Below are 27,269 nucleotides of genomic sequence, written 5' to 3' on the forward strand. Positions count from 1 at the left end.
AAAAAAGTGCTTAAACTATAGCATGAAATATTTTTAAAGATTTCCTCGTGTCTGAAAAGATAAAGATTTTTAATAAAGATATAAATTATCTCGTTTTATGATGGCTAAAGAGTGTTAAATCTGGCGGATTATGTGTTCATTGATAAATACTGTTTTTTTATACATAAGATTAAAAAATTAATATTATAAGTTAATTTCGAAAGCTAATACCATAACTTTAACCAATAAAGCTATACATTTTAAATTAGAAATTCCTATACAAAATTTGTAAATTTATAGTTTCGAATAAAACTATAATTGAAAGTCTTATTAAGTCGTTTGTAGTATTTCATCTGCAGCAACCTACTATTTATGAACGGGGGTGTAGCTGCCGTCAGTGTAAACGCGTGATATTTATTTAGTTTCACTTTAGATCTTTATTTAGATCCGTTCAAGTACTCAATTTACAACGTACAAATTCTCTCTTATAAACTTGCGATTAAAGAGGAACGTCAGACGAAGCGATGTTAAAAAGTCTGACCGAAATAACGAAAGTTGTACGAGTATAAGAAAAGATAGGACACATCTATGTTTAATTACGCGGGAAATTAAAAAAAAAAAGTAAGAGAAAATAACGTTGATAAATAAATAAATCATTCAAAGAACTTGCCTAGCATTACGTATATAATATATACGTATATATATATACGCATATATACGTATGAATATTCATTGCATAAATTCGTATAACGAAATGAATTCATATTAAAATTATACGAGATTTTATCCGCATTAATTATGTACTTGAGCGTGAATTATCGTCAAATGGTACGTCGTTTGACCGTCTACAATGGTAAGATATAATTTCAATAAAATTATACTAATATGCATATATACGTAGACTAATGAATACAGTTGGTACTACTGAGAACATGGATTTATGTTGATACTGTGTATCTACTTACTTACGACCTATCTAAGGAGAGAGGTTAGAATGCTCGGTAATACGCGCGGTTAGTGACTAATGGTTTACGTACAATTCCGTAATGTGTCGTGAATTTCATGGATTATGGGTAAATTCGAGCACCATAAATTTCGTTCATAACCTTCGCAACGTCAAAAACCTTTATTTTCGAAAACGGTCCGAAAATTGGTTCGAAAATTGGTAAAATGATTATTTATATCATTATAAAATGAGTATTTACCGTGTTTAACATTTCATTTTACGTGTTGTGTTGTGGTTATTATCGTATTTGTGAAAATATATTACGACCTCGGAAAGATCTTGTGAAAATTCGTAAAACTTTGTAAAAAGGTCGATAATGTTTTGATGCCTTTTAACGACACCCAGTTAGTTGATTTAAACTGGGAATTTTCCGAGATGTAATTTAAAATGAATCTCTTTTCGCATATAATTAATATACCATCGGCTATTCTATAATAGGCGCTAGTCCTCGTCTCGATTAGCTTCATTACTGAAAGTTTGATGCCAGAGCAGATGTTGCATTTTCATAATAACCACTACCGGTTAATGTGTACAGCATGCAAATAGTTAAATTACAGATTCATCATGCACATCGTGATTCAGAAATTATGGGAAATTAAAATTAGACGTACGCTTACTATTATAATAAGTGGGATCTATCATGTCGTTGAATGGGGCCACCTCGATCAGGCAGAAAATAATTTGGAATCGGAAATCGTGGAAATGGAAACTTTCGTATAAATATTTTTTTTTTTTTTTAACTAAATTTCCATTTAAATCTTTTGTTAATTCTTTTTTTTTTAGATCTATGGTTAATCCTTTTATACAATATTTAATGTAAAAATATTAATATCACATTGAAACTTCAACCAATAAAAGTGAAATTTGAAATTAGATGGAAGACAATATAATTTTTGGATTATATTCTCCTTAGTTATTATTAAATAATACATATATTTTTGTATTATTTTTTGCATATTGGGTCAATATTGGTCATATCTTTTTATTATGTTTTTGAATTACGCAATTACTTTCTGGATATATTCTTTTTATTGCATATATCTTTGAACTATCCTTTTTTTTTAGTTGTATGTGAATATTGGACATATCCTTCTTTTATACCTTTTTTATGGAAGAAAAGATGGCAAAGAATTCAAGGAATAAAAATGCATTACATTTTATAGTGGAACAATGTAATATTTATAAAATGAAAACAAGTATTAGATTGAAAACATGACATAAAAGGATACGGTACAGTAACAAATTAATAATCTCACTAATTCACCAAAATAAATTAATTAAAATTTTTTGCCTGATAAAATATTCCAAGACCAGCATAGCATGAAAATAAACCGCAATCCTGAATGATCGTGTAAAATGCACTAAACAAACGGTGCAAATTTCTCACTGACTTTCCAATAAAGCAAAGCAATAATGAGCCACTGACATCGACTACGAATGAAGACATTTATACACAAAAAAAAAACAAAAAATAGGGTGAACCTCCATTATAATGAATAATCAATAATATCAAAATGAAAAATATTTTCTAACACAAAATTAAACGAATACAAAGATATAAACTATGTGTAACATTTTCAGTGGACGAACTATTCTTGGAGAAAGGGAAAGACACGAGACAACGGAATTATCATTGAACGCTTCTTAATCTGGAGATCCCGTGCTTAATCCTGATCGAAGAGGACCAAGGGTCATAGGGCGAGAGAGTGACGAAACGGCCGAAGGGAGAAATCGGTGTGTAGGGCCAGCAGCTCCTCTCTATGGCAAGCTGTGTCGAGCGGAGTCGAGTCGAGTCGGCACGGCCGGCTATAAAAGCCCTCTCGCACCGAGCCGTCGACGTCACACGTCGTTAGTACTCTGCACGGTGAGGAACTCCGACGTACCACCTGTTATCCCTGGAAAAAACAGTTCGGTTATCTTCAACTAAATACACCTTAATCGAGCAACATACCGGACGTCACCGGCTGTCTCCGAAGGACCGGAAGTTGTCAGGATCAAGCCAGGATTAAGCTTCGATAACCCGAAAACTTCTACGTAACTACACTTCTGAAACGTCCGCTTCTTCGTCTCTTTCCCACGACTTATTTTCTTCCACCGCCGTTCCAAGGGAAGATTTTTATCTCCAACGAGGATCTCGACGGAAGTAATTCGGCGACTACTTTATAATTTCCAAGGTAAGTGTTTACACTCTCTTCCCTTCTATCGTGCTTCTACCAACACTCGTTTTGGCGGGATTAGGTGCCAGGAAGAGACGTAAATTTGTACTGTGAAATACAAACGAAGATTTGTATCATGTTCGGAGTATCAATTTTCGTTCCTTCGATATTCTTATCTCATCCCTTCTCGTTTGTTAAGTAGTTGCCTAGGATAAGACGCGCATCCGTCAGGGTGAAAGATTACAGTGAAATTGGTGTTTTCAGATTAGCACGAAGAGATTAGGAAAAATGCGGCAAATTTCCAAGTTATTTTTCATGGGTTTTACATGTTCCGTTAAGATAGGAATTTCGTGATGATTAATCGGCAGTTCAGATAACTGTGGCAATAAAGTGACAGATGCATGAGAGGGAAGGAAGATAAGACGGATTAGAGAATTAAACAGATCGGAGAGTTATAGTTTGAGTGACTATGAGAGAAATGTTCATGAGATACCGGTACTTAATCCTTTGTAATGATAACGACATTGTGAAGAATAGCAATAAGTTACGCGGTTTCAGCCGAGTAGATCGATGCCGATATACGGTAAATACAACGTAATCGAAAACACATGATCCTTTTCTTTTCATTCATTTCTTCTCTTTTTAGGACTCATTCGTAGAAATTGCATTATTTTTGACCTTTGAGATTTTACCGTTGCTCGTGGGCTGCACTCAAACGTGACTCATACACCTCAATTTACATTTCGTCACAATTTACAACACACGGATTCTCGAAAAAAGACAAATCATACACACCGAAATAGTTCGATTACCTGTTTTGGGATCTTACTACAGAATGTTTCACGTTCGCGTACCTGTTAATTAACGTCAGAGGTTAACGATCAACCGCGCTGAGCCTTCGCGTGATATCGTGTTGCGTGTTTTGAATAAACGACTCTTGCTGCAACGTGGATAATGGAGCAAAACCTACTTGGGATTGTCACGCTAATTAGTCTAACTTTTCAAGTGATCTCTAATTTTTGGGAAAGAAATACATCATACGTGATTTAAAGAATAGCGAGTTCAATTTCATTGTTTGCGTATGAAGTGCATTTGTATGCAATTAAAGGAAATCTAATTCCACTTTAGCAGTTTAGAAACTATAATTTTAGTGATTATGGTTGTTCGTATCGTTACAATGGTTAATATATAGAGAGTATTTTAGATACTTCAGAATAGATTTGTCAGTTTTTCAGTAGTGCATTGAAAGAACAAAGTATAATTGGTTATTAGTAATTCTAATAAAGAATTGATTAAAAGACTATGATATATTTTACTTTTCTCTTCTTGTTGCTATTCGTTTAATACATAATTCTTACATGGTAGCTTTTAAAATATGATTGCTCAATGCAATGTTGCAGGTTATTAAACAATTAATATATTATGAGAAACAACGTTAATAAATTGTTTCAAAACATTCCAATTTTCTTTAAAATAAATTGATGGGAAATAAATGACAAATTGACGTGGATCAGGATTGATTATTATGCCTAATTATGATGATAATTGTTGATTATTTTTAATCATTCTTAAATTATGAGAAAGACTGATGTTCACAGAATAACGTGGCACAATTAATATGTATATTTTTACATAAATTTGTAGGTTCCCACAGAATTTTTCTAATATGAATAATAACGTGTCTGTAATACTGACTTGTGTATTAAGAATTATGTAGAAGTTAATTACATTGAAATATGAAATTTTGCAACATCCTACTCGTCCTACATTTAGTTCCCACACATTGTTACATTCCTAAGCAATTAGGAGTACAAACTCTTTTTGCAAGAACCGTGAAAATTGAAAACCTCGAAAAATTCGTTAAACGAAACAATTTCTTTAACAACGAGATATATAATCTTATAAGTTATTAGTAAACATGCATAGATTGCAATTAATGTCTCCTGATTAAAGAACGAGCGAGAACTAGAATATGCGTTGATTATAACAATATAAAAAATGTTCGTGATTATGGCAATGTATATAAATATCAGTCACGCATAAATTTTTCACTCGGTCTTGAAATTTTCTTCTTTCTTCCCATATGCGATAGATTCAGAAATCTTGCTGGAATACAAAAACATCGGTTGTAGTATTAGTTTGATAGTAATAATAGGTATTCGAAGAAAAGATGACTCAACAAAGTAAACAGAAGGATTGTACAAACCGCGTTTATCGTAAATAGCTGCGATTTCTTCTTTCTTTCTTCGATTGGATTTGGACCCAATGGGACTAGAGACCTGTGTAGCTATGACTCCTATGGGTATTGAGAATATTGGATTCCTCTATATTGCACCGCAAAACTATATGTACCGCCTTCGTGCGTCTGACTTCGTGCGCTGCTTGACACGTATCACACATTTGTTATTTTATGCCCAACAATTTTCATTCATCGTTGCTTGTATTTAAATGTCACTTCGCAAATCTATAACGTATGGATGAAACTGTACGACCAAATAAAAACACCAATTTTTTCCTCCGAGTGGCTGTCCAACTAGAAAACTGCTTTTTAAAAGAGCTTCCTGAAAAAATAAAGTTCTTATATTTTTATATGTCCATATATGTTCATATATATTTTACTTTAATATATAGAATATAGTATAAAACATTGTTAAATAACCCAATTTTGTTAATAACTCTATGAAGTTTCCTTAACTTCTTTAAAAAAGTTTTTAGATATTTAATATGAATAATCCTTAAAATTTTTTCAATTGTTATGTTAAATGGAATTTATCATCAAATTTTAATGTTTTGTTATGGACAAATCTTAATATCTATTGCAACATTTCTTTCATGAAAAACTATTTGGAGAGATCAATTGAGTTTGATAGAAACTTTTATATCTTTTGATGAAGCATTATATACTTACAAAGTTAAATCAGATATATTTTCCATACACTAAAATTGTTTCATTCAAGTAGCAAATGGTCAGCTGAAGAAATTCCTTATTTATCAGAACAGCAACGGTTACCTTATATCTCTTCTGTTGGTCATAAAACTAAAGTTGGGAGGAAAGCATTAAGGATTTACAAGGATCGCATATTCTTCCTTCGTTCATATCCCTCGTCCCGTCACTTGGGAAAATTACCACCGGAAGAATACGTGTACGGATCTCACGAAACTGTTAATACGCTATAACAAGCAAGTTATCGTGTTAAAACTTTGCTAAATCTATGACAACAATAAAGATAGAAAACAATTACTGTTTCCCATCGATTCATAAATTTAATAAGTGAAATTTAGCTGTGTGTAGCGAGAAAATCGTTTAATTCCAGTTACTCTTATTACGAAATCGTTCGTAGAACAAGGTAAAACGTAAGACGAATGTATTAGAAAGAAAAAGTTCGCTAAACATTTTGCAATCCGTACAATTCGAGTTGTAATTGGATATTTAATTCTTATTTTCCATCGGATGCACTACGTCATCCGGAAGTTGGAGGATTCTTTGGACGCACGGTAAAGACGTCGAGAAACTCGAGTTTTCTTCGAGGTACTTCTGCTACTCGTTGAAAGGGAGCGATATGGCTTTCGAAACGGGTGCCAAACCAATCTCAGTTTCCTCACGAATTACCAGCCCTCTTTCATTGAACTTGATTCAAAGTTCTCAACGCTTTCGATGTCGCATGCCTAATTCCTATATACGTCCTAACTTGCAGCGTTTCCACCATCGTGCACCCCTCGGTCATCGTTAATCCAATTTCTTTCGGATTTCATTCCTGGCGATCGTCGACAATCGAGAATCCGTCGAAAGTTTCGAACAGTGCACCATCGATTTTCCATTCGGCCGTACATGCGGGAAACGGTTCTCGAGATCCAGCATAGAATATCGTCGATTGTTCCGTGTCGACAATAGTGCCATTGACAGCTCACCTTAACAAAATTATCTCGATCTGCCTTCTCGTAAACTGGATTAACCGCTTTTGCTAATGTTGCACCCCAGGTCAACGAGCTGTCATCAAATTCGTACGAATCTGCTGACCGTAGTTCTTGTGAGAACGCAACGCATTCGTTGAAATCCACTTTCATGAGTATTTCGTCGACGTGAAAATTAATATAAGTTCCTTCTGTTTAATGTACTCATCTGCTGGTTTATAATATTGTACTGATGTCAGACATATGTGCACATAAAGCACGTTTCTAGAATTTTTTGCTAGAGTCAGATGCATGGTAATCGTATGAAATTCTTCATGTACTCTTTATCGCAGGAGACAGAATAAAATAACTGTTTACGACAAGTTTGAGTAACGTATTCCAAGCCATAATAAAGCTGTGTAGGATTTATGATACAGATAAAGTGTTGCGGTGTTAAGGATACTTTTATACCATTAAAAGAATTTCAAATGGAGATAACCTTTTTTTGAAAATTTAAATATCCATTGTAAAAGAGGGAAATATTCTCTCGTGGATGCGTGGTCATGTGTAGAGTCTCATTTAGTATTTGAATTGTGCCTCAGAACAGTCGACACATTTATTTGTCTTCTTTCATACTTCCATATTTTTCTTTTTTCGGAAATTTAATTCCAAAATATCTCCTATAAAATTTCATTAAAGTAGTAAATTAGTACTAATATCGTTAATTCAATTATTTTGTATTAATATTAAAATAGTATAATAAACGAGAGCGCTAAAATACCTCATATTTTCAGTTCCTTCTGAATACATTACTTATTTTTATGTTCACCTTTAATATTAGTCTTTTTTATGCGACAAGATTAATGTTCTCATTTTCCATTTTTATAACTTTATGGAAGCAAACAACATTGAGAAGATTGCTACCTTTATCTGACCATTGAAATTTTTTCCTTCCATTTTCGTAACTTTTAACTTCCTAATAATGATAAATATGCTTTTAAAAATTGTTCTGTTTCCTACGTTATAAAAGCAAAATGTAAGTAGATTTCTTATTGAATGATCTGAAACAAAAACAAAAAATTTTTGAAAATATAAAATATCTCAAATCAAACTATTTAGATATTCTGAGCATATTTGGTAATACTAATAACAATAATAAAATATATACCATGAATTGTAGGAAACCTCACTGCGATACCAAATATCGGAGTATTACGTGTAAATTCAAGCGGGCAGCTGATATACGTAGAAGTTAAATAGGTTCCGTCACCTATCCTGGAATTCTGCCCAGTAAATAGAGCACGAAACGACTAGACGGTTAATAATTTGGACGATAGTGTACACTGGTTACAGCTAGACACAGAAGGGAAGCATTATCGAACTACCGGTTATTATCCTTAATAATCGAATAGATTAACTGTATTACGATCGACTAACTGGTTTTCGAGCGAGCCCGGTAATTAGTCTTACGAGAGTTAGTCGCGCGTCAATGTGGCAGAATTTATCACACGTATAAATCTTGCAACTGTCCCATAATACGTCTTGCGATTGACTTTTGCCGGATAAAAAAAGAATTCTGACGACAACAATTTTGATAAATCTGCGTAAAATTAGAAGCAATTACGTGGCTGTTGGTAAAACTCATACAGTTATCGCGGTAACCGGCGCCAAGGAGCTGAAATCATTATCGCAAGTTCATTGTGGAAACGCACTACGTCGCCTTGGTCTGTTGCAATTTTCAGCTGCAGCATTAACCTGTGTGATAAAGCAATACAAAACGACATGAACATGATTTAAAGCCGGAGACAGCTTGATAATAGATTAAAGAACTCGAAAAATACCGCTTGCACATGTTTGTGTATACCGAAGGGATGGACAGAGATGGTCAGAGATGAACAAAGATGAACAGTGATGTCATGGCGCCGTATTTCCTTTTGTAGTTTCATTTGCCTTGCTTTCGGGGCAATACGTTAATCCGGAATGTTAGATATGAGTCATCAAAGATATTCGTTTGGTAGCCCTATTCAGCATTATCTGCAACTGTAATGAAATACCGATTAAGAAAATATCGTATTCAAAGAATTACTTGCAATCTTCATATTGATAAATTATATAATATAATAATAAATTAAAATAATTACCGCTAGATGATTCTTTTCTATTATTTAATTATTTAATTCGTCGTTCTGAACTCTGCAAATTTAAATACAGTTTTAATGTAAGTTATGCAGAATCGTAAATTTCATTCCAATACAGAGTGCTACGATATGAATTATTCATCGGAGATATTATCAAATAGCTTCTGAAGAATTAAGACTTTTGAATTAATTACGTAAGATCGTAGACGGCGTGATGAATTTCCTCGAAAATTTATCGTGATCACAAGAAAAAAGAAACGATAGATAGTGCTACATCATTGGACTAATGATTTGAGTTCAATCTTATCGGCAGCTAAAAGCTACTTAATGACCGTAGAAGACTCGAGTTCGCACGATTACTATGCAAACTCCATTTCCGATTACATCGGAACGCTTCGAAATCGCGAAGAATTTCTTTTGTGCTTAGCTACCTGAATACGCTCTTAACTACCTGCAATTACTCTCGGTATCTCTTCGGGGCACAGCGCAACCTTTCATTTCGTAATGTATCTTTCACGTAGAAAGTGTTTGACGCAATCATAGTAACGTTCTCGAGGTTAACTTGCTTTTTATTGGTTCATCGATATATATGCATATTATATATCATATTAATATTTTGCTATATAACTTGTTTGCACTAACATATAATTTTATTTACTGCAATGTGGTATATAAGAATATCTAATTCACACTGCATCTTTTTGGGCGAATTTATGAATTTTCCGTATAAAAGGGTTTCGTTCGGATGACTTTACGTGCGCAAAGTTTCGCACCGTGTGCACGCAACTGAAGGAATATTTCATAATGTCAGGGAACACGGGCACGGATTCGTGAACACGCGCGATTGTCTGCTTTTAAGCATACATTATAAAATTTTGTTATTCGTGATTGGTGGAAAACAGCAAAGGGTTTGGCCACACTAAACAAGCAGCTAAAAGTTTTTTGGTTGTTAAGCAGTAATGTGGAAAGATTGTAATAAGACGTCGGTGAATTCGGTCTGAAATAGCAAATTCACTCGTAGCTACACCTACGACGTGTTACAAAACGCCCATATCGACAGATGGATGTGTTTATGGTAAACATTTGTCATTCGAATTCGCAGATAGCGTACTTTGAACTTTAGAATGATGACAGTGCTTGAACAGATTCCGTGGTATTCGCAATATTACAAGTTAACCTCAAATTAATCGCAATATTATCTTGATAAAGATAGGTAGGAAAGAAATATAATTACATTGAATCATTGATTTGAATATAAACATATACATTGCATATAGTGTTTCATAACATAATATTATTTGTAGTATTTTATAATATTTCTTATGTATAAACAAACCGAGCGACAATCATTATAATTTATGAAAATAATTTCTATATTTTTTTCCAACGATTATACAAAAATCATTCAAATAATCCAAATGTCAAATGCTTTTTTCAACAGTATATGAATATATCAATTTATGTCAACATTTTAAAATAAAAGTTTTATACATAGTTTTATGAGAAATTTATCGATATAACCTTACAGACAAAGAGCTATAAATCAGTCATTTTACATCGACTAAGTTTGTTCAAACAGTGAAAATATTGTACATTTTTCATGTAACGTGTGTGCAACAAATTACCTACATGTAGTTTATAAAATTATAAAACAACTTTAAGACATTGTTTATATTGAAACTTTTATTTTCGAAAAAGTGTTTTTTTTTTTTTAATATTCGTATATGGAATGTAAGCACTGAGACATCAGTATATGTCAAAAAATATATTATTCAATTATCAAGTGGTGGTTACTTTTTTTGTGAAAGCTTTTCCGTATGACAAATGGAAAATAGCAACAAGCGAAGAAAATAAGAGGTAATATTTCCTACAGCATCTGCAACTTTTTCATACGTGATAGAGAAAAATTTATCACATATTCGTGAAAGTCAAAACCGACACAGTTGACATTATATATGGTACGCGTAAGTGATAGTGCTACCATTTTCGCAGTAACGTTGAAAGAGTTTAATATAGGTTAAACGTGTCTTACTATATACTGCATATTTTCTTTAATAGTTATAGAAAATTAGAGACTATGTTATTTTATAGAATTAGATAACGCTAATGGAAACTGAAGTCGTGCATACTGTTATAACCTAACTTTTTATTTCTCGCGGTTTTCGTAGTTAAGTTAAAGCGAAAAATAAACGAATTATGCAAAGTAGGTTGTGAGATGAATAAGAAAAGTATTTAAACGCGTATAATTTTTTTAAATTTTTATGTGCCCAGTGCTGTACATACCTAATATTATATTTTCATTGAGGAAAATGAAATAATAAATTTTAGATAAAATAAATCTCAAATCACAGTGTACTATGCGTCTTTTTGCAAACACGTGGGTGGAAATGAGTTTCATTTATATCGTTTAGTATGAAACGTGTTCAAATATTGGTAAGTCTAATACAACTTTTTAAAATTTGTTTCTGAAATATAAAATTATAAGAAGAAATTAGAAATTTTTTTTTATGTTTATTAGAAAAAAATTATTTATTTTAGTACAACGATATAAGAATAAATAAAGTTGTTTTAGGACGTTTTGAAAACCAATGTTGCATATTCATAACTTGTACGTGTATTTTGCAAGCAAAACTGTTAATTAAATCATCTGATTAATATTACATGAGTGATATGTAATCGAAATATGGTGATGTTTGATATATAAAATTATATTATATTATATGAAAGTGATAATGAGTCTTTTAATATCTGCATGTTAAAAATTTTTAACAGAAAAGATATGATAAAAGCTTTTAACAGAAAAAATATTAATAAAAAGTTACTAAAATTTTACTAAAATTAATTTACAGGCTGTAACGTTCAAAATTAAAGTAGAATTTCAAAAAGCTGAACTTTATTATTTACCAGAGGATTTACTACATTTACTACAGGTTTTTACAGAGATTTACTACAGGTATTTATTTGATCCCTCATGCTTTATACCCTGTTTATATTGCATCACTTTTAGTATTATACACGCTAAATTACTTAAGTTCATCAGTCACTTTATTTTAAGAAATATAGAATTTCAGGAAAACAGAGGCCATATTGGAAAAAAGAAAATAATTGAATTTAGTGTGCGAAATTACATTTTCCGTAAATTATTCGTATACCAGAAAAATTGCATGTGCCATCTCAGGCGCGTGTAGTATAGAATCGTCATCGTGCTATACTATTGCGGTTTCTATGTACTTCTATATCGAAGGCATTTTTAAAACTAAGGGTATATTACTATTTCATCTTCGACTTTCGAGGACACAAGCTAAATGGAATGAACATCTCCGGTAACATCTTGTCGAAAAAGAGGTCATCCTGCTTATAACAGTACTTCGGACATTTGTATGTCAAGGCAGAGCGTTTCCACACCTAATCGTTTATTTAAGATTCCTGTAGATATGATCGTCTTAATTATTGGCTGGAATAGGGTACCAGAGGATGCTACCGCCTTTGAGAAATAGGATTTATCGCATCCGAATGCTTAAAATGTAATTTGTGTCCTAACCTCAAAATTTCTTTATTTCTTTCTAATATTAATTGCTTTCTATTTTTAATATGAGATACAACTTTATTTATTTTATCAAAATAAGTGGAAATTTTTCTTATAATTAACACAAAAATGTAATTTTCTTATATTTTACTGTACCTTTCTTATTACACTATTTTCAATGGAAATAATGACGTAGAATTTTGAAAGGTTATTTAGGCATTCATTATATTTGTTAACAATTTTTTTATTTTTTCTGTATCATCTATCGACGATATTTAATATTCTTTTTAATATTAAAATGTATCGAATTTTTATATATAATTATACTAAATGTATAAATATTAGTAACAATATTTTATTGTAAATTAATTTACGAATTTATAGTATAAATAAATTTTATTTCTCTTTTTGAGGTTAGGTTATTATCGATATAAACATTTAAACGTATCAATGGTATGTCCACACGTAAAGAATCGCGAGTTACGTGTGGAATTTCGTTTTATGAATGCTCCGCTTTAAGATGTTTCGATATAACTTTGCACGAGGCAGTCTGTGGCAAAGTTCCTAAAATTTTCGAGGTAACTTTGAGGTTGCAAAAAGAAATACTTGAATGTTTCGCATTATCTAACTTCGCGAAATAAACGTATTTTTCAATAATTAATACAAAATCACTGTAATTGAAAATTTCTTTCTAATTATTAATTATTAAATAAATTATTAAATAATTTACAGGCTGTAACGTTCAAAATTAAAGTAGAATTTCAAAAAGCTGAACTTTATTATTTACCAGAGGATTTACTACATTTACTACAGGTTTTTACAGAGATTTACTACAGGTATTTATTTGATCCCTCATGCTTTATACCCTGTTTATATTGCATCACTTTTAGTATTATACACGCTAAATTACTTAAGTTCATCAGTCACTTTATTTTAAGAAATATAGAATTTCAGGAAAACAGAGGCCATATTGGAAAAAAGAAAATAATTGAATTTAGTGTGCGAAATTACATTTTCCGTAAATTATTCGTATACCAGAAAAATTGCATGTGCCATCTCAGGCGCGTGTAGTATAGAATCGTCATCGTGCTATACTATTGCGGTTTCTATGTACTTCTATATCGAAGGCATTTTTAAAACTAAGGGTATATTACTATTTCATCTTCGACTTTCGAGGACACAAGCTAAATGGAATGAACATCTCCGGTAACATCTTGTCGAAAAAGAGGTCATCCTGCTTATAACAGTACTTCGGACATTTGTATGTCAAGGCAGAGCGTTTCCACACCTAATCGTTTATTTAAGATTCCTGTAGATATGATCGTCTTAATTATTGGCTGGAATAGGGTACCAGAGGATGCTACCGCCTTTGAGAAATAGGATTTATCGCATCCGAATGCTTAAAATGTAATTTGTGTCCTAACCTCAAAATTTCTTTATTTCTTTCTAATATTAATTGCTTTCTATTTTTAATATGAGATACAACTTTATTTATTTTATCAAAATAAGTGGAAATTTTTCTTATAATTAACACAAAAATGTAATTTTCTTATATTTTACTGTACCTTTCTTATTACACTATTTTCAATGGAAATAATGACGTAGAATTTTGAAAGGTTATTTAGGCATTCATTATATTTGTTAACAATTTTTTTATTTTTTCTGTATCATCTATCGACGATATTTAATATTCTTTTTAATATTAAAATGTATCGAATTTTTATATATAATTATACTAAATGTATAAATATTAGTAACAATATTTTATTGTAAATTAATTTACGAATTTATAGTATAAATAAATTTTATTTCTCTTTTTGAGGTTAGGTTATTATCGATATAAACATTTAAACGTATCAATGGTATGTCCACACGTAAAGAATCGCGAGTTACGTGTGGAATTTCGTTTTATGAATGCTCCGCTTTAAGATGTTTCGATATAACTTTGCACGAGGCAGTCTGTGGCAAAGTTCCTAAAATTTTCGAGGTAACTTTGAGGTTGCAAAAAGAAATACTTGAATGTTTCGCATTATCTAACTTCGCGAAATAAACGTATTTTTCAATAATTAATACAAAATCACTGTAATTGAAAATTTCTTTCTAATTATTAATTATTAAATAAATTATTAATTTTCCTAATTTTTTTAGAATTTATTATGGAAAAATTTAACTTGAAAAGAAAATTTAATATTTCTTATTATTTCTTATTATTTCTTCTTCTTATTATTATTCATTACTATCATTATTTATTATTATTTATTATTAATTTATTATTATGATGACGTACATTCACTTTCTGGATTAAAAGATAGAAAGTTATTCTTATCCCCGACATTTGGAAGAATTTCCCCGAGACGTGTAATCTTAGAAATCAGCTTAAAAATTTTCTGCGGCCAAGATGAAGAAGTTTTCAAAGTAGAGGGGAGGAGGATAGGCTCGGGTTGAATGAATTTTCATAATCCGGGCAATTTACGTTAACTACGAGACGTCCAAGTGTAATTACCCTCTACAAAAGACGATCTTGGAAAGTTCTCTCGAGACAAGTGTAATTGTTTCGCCTGCACTCTACGTTACACGCCGTTACCAGAACTCTCTTAATTTCCTAACTTAATCCTAGGCCGATTTCCACGCCCCACGCGAGAGACATCTAAATGCCGATAAAATACGATCAAGTGCACTAGAAAAACAACGTTTACAGTTTTACTCTAAATAATTTTCGATATGAGTTTGTAATTTATTAATTTATTAATTTCTAATTTAATTTTTAATTTATCATTTTTTGCAAATATTTTGGAAATTAAAGATGATCGAGAATTTTGTCAAAGTAAAAACTTGGTCAAAATATCATCTTATATAACATATTTAAAAAATTTTTTAATCTGTGAGGGAGTAGTTTTTCGAAAAATTTCTTTGTATAGTTATAAGTTTTTTTAATACAGAAATTATTAGAATTATTTTTTTATTATTAAAATTATTAAAATTACGTTTCCATATTTATATTAATGTTTAATAATAATGTTTAATAATGCTTATTCACTGCTTCACATTCCTTTGTTTAATTTTAAATTCTTATATAAATTTTTGTTTATATTATAAAACAGCACAAAGATAGATTAAATTATAAAATTATTTGCTCATCTAAAGTTGATTAAAATACATAATTTTTTCATTCTTGATGATCTTTTTCTGTTAGATATAATACAGTCTATTTGCATAGGTTATGTTTACGATATTCTGTTTACACCAAAATTGCAATTTTTATAATCAATGGTATTCTATTCGAGTTAATTCTTTTTATCTTTTTCAATAATGTAATATAATACCTATCTGAATATTTTACTCTTGTTTTGCTGCGAATTTTATTCCTGTTTTAATTCCAGTAATATTAATTAATATTAATTATATTAATTATTAATTCTCCATCTTTACTTTTTCTCCTTTTGAAATATACTTATATTTAATCTACGTCATTACATATGATATACGATAATTCATTTTATTTTAATAATTGTACGAAGTATATCATCGACCAGTTTGGTATTTAATTAATATTTTAATAATATCCTTTTAGGCCGTATTATCCTCTTCATTTTATTCGGATTATAGGTTTTGTTATGAAATGATTTCACGGATTTCGTACTTACTTTTGATTGCAACGCCACCTACGCCACCGGGGGCATAAGTTTAATACGTCTGGTGCAATTATACGCACACAATTGACACGAAATTAATACTCCCTTAGGTATTTATCAAAGTACGTGTAAAATCATTTTGTCCTATTTATGTCCTTAAGTTTAATTAAATATTTAGGGAACATTTCCATCTCGAATTTTAATAAATATATAATGGTAATATTGGAAATATATATAAATATATGAAAGTATAATATATTTTATATATTATATTATATAGCACAGTTATCTGTAACTGTAAATATATATAAATATAAATGTAAATTATTATATTGTATGTATATAATAATTTATATATTATATACACAAATTAATGGTATTAATGGTATTACGTGCAACAAAGGTTATGTTTATACAATACTTATTTCACATAATGAGATCAATTTCTTTGTTATGTAATTAGAATGTACAAATGAATTTGTAACTACAACAAATTTCATATATTCAATGAATGTTCGATATTATCCTAATATGTAAAATACTATTTTTCGTTGCGTGGGGAAATTCCAATTTAATGAATTTTATGTCCTCGCCTGTTTCGTGGGGATATTTTGTGAAAACAGTTCCTCAGATTCGTACATCTATTTTAATTTTTGCTTAAAGATATTTATTTAATGCATAAAATATACAATATAGTGTATGTAGTATATCAAATATAAATATAGATAATAATCAATAATAGAATGTAAATATTTTATATAAAATATGGAATGCATAGAGTATAAAATATAGGAAATATATAAAATATACATATATGGGATATAAATTAACATATACAGAATAAATAGAATATACAATGAAGGAATATGCCTAAAATATAAATTCCTAAAACATGTGTATCTATATCTGTATTTAATATATATCTTCATTTTTATTTTGTATTTTTGTGTACTTTTTTGCTGGAAAGGAATTAGGTTTTAGCGATGGTGGAGTATTCGTGGACATTTTTTTTCTTTCCGGGATCAATGAAGTTCCACAGATTAAACGTAGAACGAGATTTGCGGCGCGTTAATCGGAAAAACGTTCCAGCAATCGAAAATAAATCAAAGAGTGAGCAATGTCCTAACGTTGGAAAACAAACGAGTCTACTAGGTAAATCTAGTAAATTAAAAATTGCATCGTGCCAGACTCTCGGAACGATCCAAACACGAAATCGATTTTTATTTTATCCCATTACGTTTTTCGATAAAACACGAAAATCAGACGCTTGGACATTTATTTAGGTCATTGGGACGTACGACAATAAAGCAATCCATCCCTCTATGAAAATGTGGCGCTATCTATTGGAGCGAATACGTACTGCTGTCGTTCAAAAGTTCAGGATCGTATAACATTTACGCAATATGTACATTTGGGTGAAACTTAGTTTGCCATCATTTATCATATATTTAGCAGAGTAAAATATGAATGCTGAAACACGATTATTTAGTGATATATTTATAATATTTATAAACAGGTTGTTTTATTTTATAAGAAAAAACAATCACAATTTGTTAGAATTTCTTACTTCTTGAATTGAGATTTAGCAAATAATAATTATTGTTGTAAAGAGGTTGCTTCGTATTAATTAACTACTGAAGCAAGTAAAAGACAGAAAGATGACATCCACGACAATATTCAAAAGTAATTCATGATAACCTATAAGGGAAGTAGTATTTCAAGTGAAAGTAAGTTATTTATCATTTGATTTAAACAGTAGAAATAAAGAGATTAAAAAACAGACTAATATATATGCAGAAATTTAAATGAATAAAGTTTGTTATACTACTTTGTTACTTCAAAAGAATAAATAAAATTCGTTTTTAAATATTTCGTCACTTGCAGCAAGGAGTGGATCCTATGTGATATTTGAGAATGTTTAATCCCTGGCTTGACGTACATAGATGAGCATGTTGAACGTAAAACCATGGTCCTTTGGAAAATAGTCACAATTGCTTTGTGAAATTAATTGGATACCATTTCCTGTAATTTTAAATTATATCAGAAATTATAATTATAGTTATGATAAAAATTACTTATAGTTAACAAAATATTTAAAGCAACAATGTTTAACAAAATATTGTTATTTTAAGTCATAACAAAATTACAATTATAGCAAAAATATGTGATAACAAATAAATAAAATGCACATGAAATTAATAAATGAACAAATGGATTCTGGTAATTACGAAAGGTCATGCATGTTAAAAACAATTATCCAAAATCTTCAAGAATTAAAATATCATATCACTTGTTTTGTTTATCCGGATTTTTATCGAATCAGATATTTAAACCATTCAAAACATTTTAAAACATTTAAATTGTTGGAGAATGAAGAAATTGTAAAAAGAAGACTGAAAAAATTTTTGAATTCTAACAATTATAATTTCTTTGTATCTGAAATAATAAAATTAGCTCGTCAGTTGGAAAATGCATATAATAATATAGAAATTATTTTTATTAAACATATGTTATTTTAAACAATTTTTTTTTTATTTAAACAAAAGAATAAAATAGATTAAGATTTTTTAAAAATATATACATACGTATTGCCTCTAAATTATTAATTTCCAATTTCCAAATGAAAGGAATAGAATTGAAAAATGTTTTTAAAAGTCAAAATATTAATATACACTTGCAATAAAAATTCAAAAAGTTAGATTAGGTTGGGTTAAAAATAATCGGAATGTCATCGATTAAAAAATTTCTGTAATAAAAAATAAAAATAAATTTTCAGTTTCCTTAACAATATTTAACGAGTCATTTAAGTAAACTTAAAACATATTGTGATAAATCAATTTTGTACATGTTCGTTCCTCCCGTATATACATATAAGTATGCAAGGAAATACACAGATTTTGAATGATACCTCATCATGAATGAGAAATTGATAAATTTATATAGGCAAGTGACAGCACTGAGTAATCTCGAACTCTTTCACACTAGAGTATCACGAAAGGTGAAAAATTGATATGAAACGAGCCAGATTACGCTTCTTGTTACATATGTATGCACTAGTATACATGGGAGTCAGAAATGAGCATTTCAAACATGCGCGGCACCTTGCGTGCACTGCTGTAAACGTGACTGAACTCAGTTTACCGAATAGCACGATAATTCAAGCTTTCTAAATTGTGTTTTATATGCAGTATCGTAATTTACCTTTTTCTCACGTACTGTTACCCATGCGTTCTTCTCGAACTTCATGAAGGCTCGGCTCATTTGAATTTTTATGAAAAACAAAGCTACATAGACAAGGACGAGGTGCATAGGTGAAACGTGCGAGGGGAAAAAAGATAGGAGATGCGAAAAGTGCTTAATGTGGTGTAGCGCCGCTGAGAGTAGTCAGTCGTTTCTCCCGGTAAATTAAATTCAGTCGTGTGCGAGGGCTGGTAACTACGTTTCCGTAAACTGCTATTTCGAAATTAAATCACAAGATTGCGTGTCCTCGGTTAGACCGTGAATGAATCTTTTCGGCTCAACGTGTCTGTATATATGAATTCGTTTCGATGAATCAGTGACGGTATTGTATGAGAGGTAACGAAATTATAGGTTAATAAACTGCGAACATTTTAATAATGCATAATTCTACCAAACAATTTCCAACAATTTTATCAGGTGCACGTAGATTTATAAACGTAAATTATATACGTAAATATACGTAAATAAATATAATACGTAATATTAATATAGTACGTAAATTAAAATACGATATACGTAAATTAATTTAATGTTTTTAATGTTGACATCCAAATAATTCGATATAAATAAATGATAAATATAACGTTAAAGGTTAGCGTTCAAACTGATTATACAGTGCATTTGAATGCAGAAAAATGTTACCAAAATTAACAAGAAGAGTTTAAATTTTGCTTTATTGTTTCTATTGTTTATTTTATTTTTATTTATTTTTTGGAATATCGTGATTGCAAAAATTTTATCAAGTGCACGTAGATTTATAAGGTATGTAAATTAATCTAGTGTTTTTAATGTTGATATTTAATTTAATTCGATATAGGTGAATGATAAATATAACCTTAAAGGTTAACATTCGAATTGCTTGTACAGTGCATTTGAATACAGAAAAATGTTACCAAAATTAACAAGAAGAGTTTAAATTTTGCTTTATTGTTTCTATTGTTTATTTTATTTTTATTTATTTTTTGGAATATCGTGATTGTAAAAATTTTGTCAAGTGCACGTAGATTTATAAGGTATGTAAATTAATCTAGTGTTTTTAATGTTGATATCTAATTTAATTCGATATAGGTGAATGATAAATATAACCTTAAATATAACCTAAATATAACCTATAATATAATATAATAAATATAACTTTTCTATTGTTTATTTTATTTTTATTTATTCTTTAGAATATCATTTGTATAGCGTACATTTAGAAACGATTGAATAAGGTAAAAAAATTAATAGATATATACTTTTAACCATAAAACATATACAGCTATTAATATTCTGAGATTTCAATTTTATATTACAGTTATAGAAAGAAGCATCGAATATCTCTTACAAATGTGAAAAGTTTTTATGTTTATTTTTTATCGTGATAGAAATAATTTTAAGATGAGTATTAATTAAATATCCATTACCTTTTTCGGTGAATATCGTGAGGAAAATTGATGAAATTTTAATTAGTGAATCACATACATCCAAAGATCGATTTATGCCCAAACTTTTATGAAAATACCACGAGATCCTGTTTGCAAACCGAATGCTGTGAAATAACCTCAACTATCTATCGCAGGAGACAAACAGTATTTCTACGTGATTGTAATCTTCGTGGTTAACCAAAGCATCACGCTATGTGGGCGTCCTTTTATCCTAGGGGAATTATTGGAATAGCTGAATGCCTTTCTGGTCTTATGTATTACATATAGTGTATTATTATATTATTATATTATATTAGTATGTAATATTATAATATTAATATTGATATGTATTATTATATTATATGTATTATTATAATATTAATGTTAATATTACAATAATATATATTACTATAATATTCACAACAGTATCTATTATTACAATATTATATACACCGATATAAATAATCTATTTATATAATAAATTAATAATATATTTAGGAAAATAGCAATACATAGATAGCAGTATATAATATAACAGTAATATAAAATACATAAATAATAATACTTTCGAGGTTTTTTGACATTAGTATGTTATAGTCATTGATGTAACACGTAAATGCAGTCATTTGGATATTATTAATTAAAAGTCGTTTCTCTTTTAGTGTTTTCTTACTTCAGTAACTTTTATGCTTTGTGATAATATCTTCGTAACAATTTTAGAAATTTCTTAATAGGTTTACAAAATTTTTTTAAAAAATGGTTTTCATTGCATACAATTTGCTCTTATACTCTTAATTTTATGCTATACTGTCATGATAGTCTTCCAGTTCGAAATTTACAATTTGGTGGCCACTTTATTATTTACAATAATTATGAAATATTATTAGCCAATAAATTTATTCGATATTGAAAATATTCGAATAATTAATTCTTTATATAACAATAAACCATAACTTCCGCAATAATTCTAGCTTTTAAAGTAAATGATGAAAATAATGGAAGAATTTAGACTTACTTTTTGTACGTATTTTTTAAAATATAAATTTTTACATATCTTTACGCCTTCGTCTGTTTTAAAATTATTAATTATTATTAATTAAAATAACAAAATATATGAAAACATGTAACTTCATTCAAAAAATTAAAATTAATTTGGCTTTATGTAATTGTAAAATTTCAAAGTTTTCAAAAATTACGTACATAAAAATATATTTGCATCACATATTCGTAAAGGAACGAAATGGAAACTAATTTTTAATTAAAAACAGGTTTTTAATTAAAAATCGTAAATCGTACATCAGTGTACTCACTATATTTTTTTTCTTTTTTAGTTGCCAACACTTTAGCACACAAATGGCGTAAAATTCAAATCTTGCGTGGATTTTGAGACACCGTATATATTTACAGCGACAACATAATTAAATTGAAGAATAAGGAACACTTGCTGGGAGCATTATCCTTTATTGCGGGAGAATCTGTTATAAAAATGATTTATTAACGCTGTGTAGAGGAAACCAGCGTCAGCTTCATAAGCTCAACTAAAACACTCAATCCCATATGGGTGGAGCCAACTTACAAAATTGAAAGTTTCACTTATAAAATTGAAAGTGGTTTAGTTTCTTTTGGATTCCTCTGTGGGTTTAAATATTTTACCTAGCTTCTTCGAGAGACTGTTTCAAAACACCCTGTTCCAGTATTTCTCAGAGAACCTAAGAAAAGGACAGAATTCCTTCCACACAAATCTTAGCTAAGTGGTAGCTGGAGAACATTTTCCAGAGCTTCTCCGAAACCAGGCTTAGGACTGTCTATTGTTGCTCCTTGGGCCTGGAGAACTGGAACCAGTAACACTTGAGATGATTTACTGAAGTTTTCCGTTCAAGGATGAGATAATATTTTGAGATATAAAAATAATTTTTACAACTTTTTGATCATGCTTATACGAGGCTCTGTATTATTATTAATATTACAAGAACAAAACCTATTAGATTGGATAATTTTTAGGTTAGGTTTAAAAGTTAGGTTTTTTTAGGAGTTGTATAATTTAATAATATTCCAATATTATTTGTGATATTTTTTTGATTGCATTCGATTTTTTAAAATTTATGTACCTACTATATTTTACTATATTTGACTCATAACTTACAATTTATTATTGATAGATACATATTTATTATTTCTAGCTTTATGTTAAATCTATAAATAATTATACCAGAAAATATTTTTTGGATCGATGCACACTCATAAAATATTTAAGCCTCGTTTTAATGAATAACTTATGCAATAATAGAATTTAAGAAATAGTAGAATTTTAGAAACAGTAGAATTTAAATCTTTGTTTCTCACAGTGTATATATTTTAAAGCAACGCAGTAGTCGACTATTTGTCACTCCTAACTACCACTAATTTGTTCTAAATAAACATCCTTGTGGAAACCAATAGCTAGATGACACAACGTAGTCATCATCCATCGTCTGACAACGGCTCTGTTCAGTCTCATTCATCCTCTTTCAGAATGGCACGTAGGATAAACTTGAACATACACTTTATAACGTAGAAATATTTACAAAGCAAACAAAATACAGGAAAACACCGATAGTATTGAGGAAGTAACCGATCTATGTATACAGAGTGTCCCAGAAACACTAGTATAACCGATGAGACGGTGATTCTACACGAAAAACCAAATCGAGAATAAACAATAAAATTCGAAGCTTTGTTTTCGAGAAAATAGATCTAGAATATCCACCGAGTAAGCTGATACACTGAATTTCAGAAATAAATATAAATAATAAATAATAAGGAGTTTTTGAAAGAATTATAAAATAAAACTATATTTGAAAACCAAGAAGAAAATTTGCAAAGTGAGGAGGACTTTCGACCAATTAGAAAAGAAAAGGGTTAGACTACGAATATTTGACAGTGATGATAGATAATAAAATAATCTAATTGTGGTATCCTCGATGTATGAACCACATGATAAGAATATCTAAATTCTGATCAGACTGAAGCGGTTTCATAAGAGTGCTTGGGAATGAAACATTTGTTTCAGAAATAAATGAGCCGTTCACTGCACAAATTGATTAACTCCATAAAACAAAAAGCGGAGAAATGCAATGAAATAACGTATATTGTTTTTTAAAATTCCCTTTATAATTTAAATCGAAATAAATATTGTAGAATGCATAAACACAAATGTAACTTTCATCTAACAGTATATAAAATTTATAAAAAAAAATAGCCAAAAGGCAATCGTTGGTAATGTTACCATTTTTATGTTACTGGAAGAGTTAATCGATTTGGCAAGTGAAAAAAGTAATAAATTTAAATTTTACTAAATTTGACTTAAATTCTGATAAGATGGCACTAAAAAATTCACCGTTATCATTCATGGCTTGCTAGTGCATTTGAGCTGCATTATTGCAACGATTTACATTAGAGTACGGAGTTAATCAAAGTGACCTCTGAAATAAATTATTTATTATTCAGTTGCCAAAAAATTTTTGTCGTTTAATGGTGTTAATCTTAATTATCAGGGAAAGTTATTATAAATATAAAAAGTTATGACTATACCAAGTGCTTTGACACTTAAATTTAAGATTTTTCAAAAAGTGGAGTCAATCGATTTGTCCAGTGGACGGCTCAAATATAAATAAGAAGAAATATGGAATAACATCAATGGATAAGAGAACTTATGGTAGAAAAAATTTTAATAAGAGCTTTGATAGGCGCTCTAAAGATAATTATATAAAACAATGTAATAAACCGTTTAATTTTAACACGTTAGAATCTAATTTTAAATTAGGATGCGTCACTAATATGTATCAAATTAAGTTTTTCTGTTGGAAACAATTTTTTTAGTTTATAATTTTATTATACGAACTGTGTATTATATTCGATAAACCTAAATTGAAATATGTAAAAATCTACATATTCGCTGCCATTTCTATTATAAAATTTTATTTATTAACTGTATCAATCGCAATTCAATGTTTTGAGAATGCAGTCTTTATATTGGTCAGATTTATGTACAATTTATTTCTTTCTGAGAAAATTTCTTTCTAAATTAATCTGATTTGTCTTATTACTATAAACATAGTAAACATTACTATATATCAGTATCTACATTACTATGTGTCATTATATGGCACCGAGTTATATGAAAACCGTGTTATAAGAAAATCAGAATTAATAGAAATCAGGAAACGCGTTATAATTTATATATAAATTAATCTGGTTTGTCTTATTACTATAAACATAGTAATAAGTAATAAGTAAACATAGTTGTAAGTAATGTAAACATAGTAATAGTAATATTTATTATACACTGATACATAGTAATGTTTACTATGTTTTTAGTAATAAGACAAATCAGATTAATTTATATATAAATTATAAGGCGGTTTACATAGAACGTATTTCTTAATTTCAATTAATTCTGATTTTCTTATAATATGGTTTCCATATAACGCGGTGCGATATATCGCGTTGTAGGAGACTCACTGTATACTGATGGTCCATCCAAAGTTAGGTGCACGTGTACTGAATATTTGATTATTATCCATTGCATTTTTATGTGCAACAGGAATATTATCTCAGTCTGGCTGAAATTTCGCACTGGGAGAACAGTTTTTTCAAATGTTACTTTCTGCAATCATCATAACATAAATTTCAATGAAGAAATAACTGTTGAAGTAATTAAGCTCGTTAAGGATAGCATTTTAAGGAAAATGTATATGTTATTGAACGTAAATTATAAATAAACAGTAATGGAACATATATTGGAAGGCTTTGCGGTTGAAATCCTATTTAAAATTCTGTCTCAACTGGTTAGATTAGGTCAGGTTAGGTGAATAGTGAAGAACATACTTCATACTGTTCAAAAATGGACACCCTTTTCACACTATTTTAACCAACAATATATTTACGTTGATAATTCTCCACCAAATTAAATTGTAGCATAAAAGAGACAATATTTGATATATTAACCATTTGCACTCGTATTTTTACTTGAAAAAGCTACCAATCAACTCGAAATTTTTTTTCATATTTGATTAAAATGAAAATATTTTTATGGGAACGTATTATGATTTAATTTGTCGATTTAGTAAAGGAAAATAGAAAAATACACAAATTTAATACATGTATAATAATAAAATGTAAGACGGCGACTGTACAGCGACATACTAGTGAAAAGGGTTAAAATATTAATTTGTCTAATAATAATAATAATAAGTAAGACAGTAATTTATATGATAATAATAAAAAATGAAATATTTCAAAAATAATTTTTATGTTAATATTTTATATATTAAAACCAAAATGAATGAAGCGAAACAATTTTTATAATATACACGGTATAGCGTAATAATGAGTTATAACGTAGAACGAAGTCATAAAAGAATTTACAATATAAGAAGATCTTGTTATGCAGTGTAGACTCGGCTTAAAACCGTGCTTTCGTGGCGTTGAAATAATGGACGTTATATACGACAGATGCTGCAACGCCCGTCGTACCGTAACATTGTAATGCAAACGAACAGTCACAGGAGCTACGTCTGTCAAATTTTATGTCCGTGCAAAGGCGACGACAAACGACGATGTCCGTTGTCGCAGGGTGAGATATATACCAGTTTCCAACTCACAGTGGATTCCAAGTAATTCTGCTAAAAGTACGGTTTTTATTTTATTAAACACCTACAAAATGTCGTATGCGTAGTATCAAAGGTTGATTATCAAAGGACCACTATGCGCAGCCTAGGGATTTTTTACTCGCCGTTGTCCAGTGTAATTAACGCTGAGTTACCGATGAGGGCGCCACCAGTGAACGTCAGTGATCCGAAGATGTCATGGACATCTTGATATTACGTAACCGTATTTATCTATCGTATGAGATATTGCATTTAATATATTCTTTAAAACGATCGCGATTATATATATTGACGATGAATAATTTTGTGACTCATTTTTGTAATCTTTCGTTTAATTTTGTGAATTAGATGGAAATGTATTAACATTAAATTACCAAACGAGTTGGAGTGACTTGTTTCAGACATTTTATTTTTATAATGACAGAATATTATAAAGACACTTAACTACTTTTAACGAAATTAATGTTGACTTTTATTCAATTATACATAATTTATTTATTTTCACAATATCATTGCAATTATTATCATACGTATGTAACATATTTAGCATTATAATATGTCATTATACAGTTTATATAGCTTTTATATATATATGTGGATATGGTTGATATTGTATTTGTTAATCTGTATTTTATTTGTTAATATAT

The 27,269-nt window shown here is 29.6% G+C and overlaps 1 protein-coding gene across 1 annotated transcript in view; it reads left to right on the top strand.

Moving 5' to 3' along the window:
* The first annotated feature begins 2,846 nt into the window (after positions 1 to 2,846).
* Positions 2,847 to 27,269, top strand: part of Dh44 (corticotropin-releasing diuretic hormone 44) — a 133,604-nt gene continuing 109,181 nt past the window's right edge. The window contains exon 1 of the mRNA XM_017900971.1: positions 2,847 to 3,159. The gene's annotated coding sequence lies outside the window, so the exon portion shown is untranslated. The remainder of the gene's footprint in view (positions 3,160 to 27,269) is intronic.

The sequence above is a fragment of the Eufriesea mexicana genome, unplaced genomic scaffold (assembly GCF_001483705.2).
Source record: "Eufriesea mexicana isolate 0111107269 unplaced genomic scaffold, ASM148370v2 scaffold1387, whole genome shotgun sequence".
Taxonomy (NCBI): domain Eukaryota; kingdom Metazoa; phylum Arthropoda; class Insecta; order Hymenoptera; family Apidae; genus Eufriesea; species Eufriesea mexicana.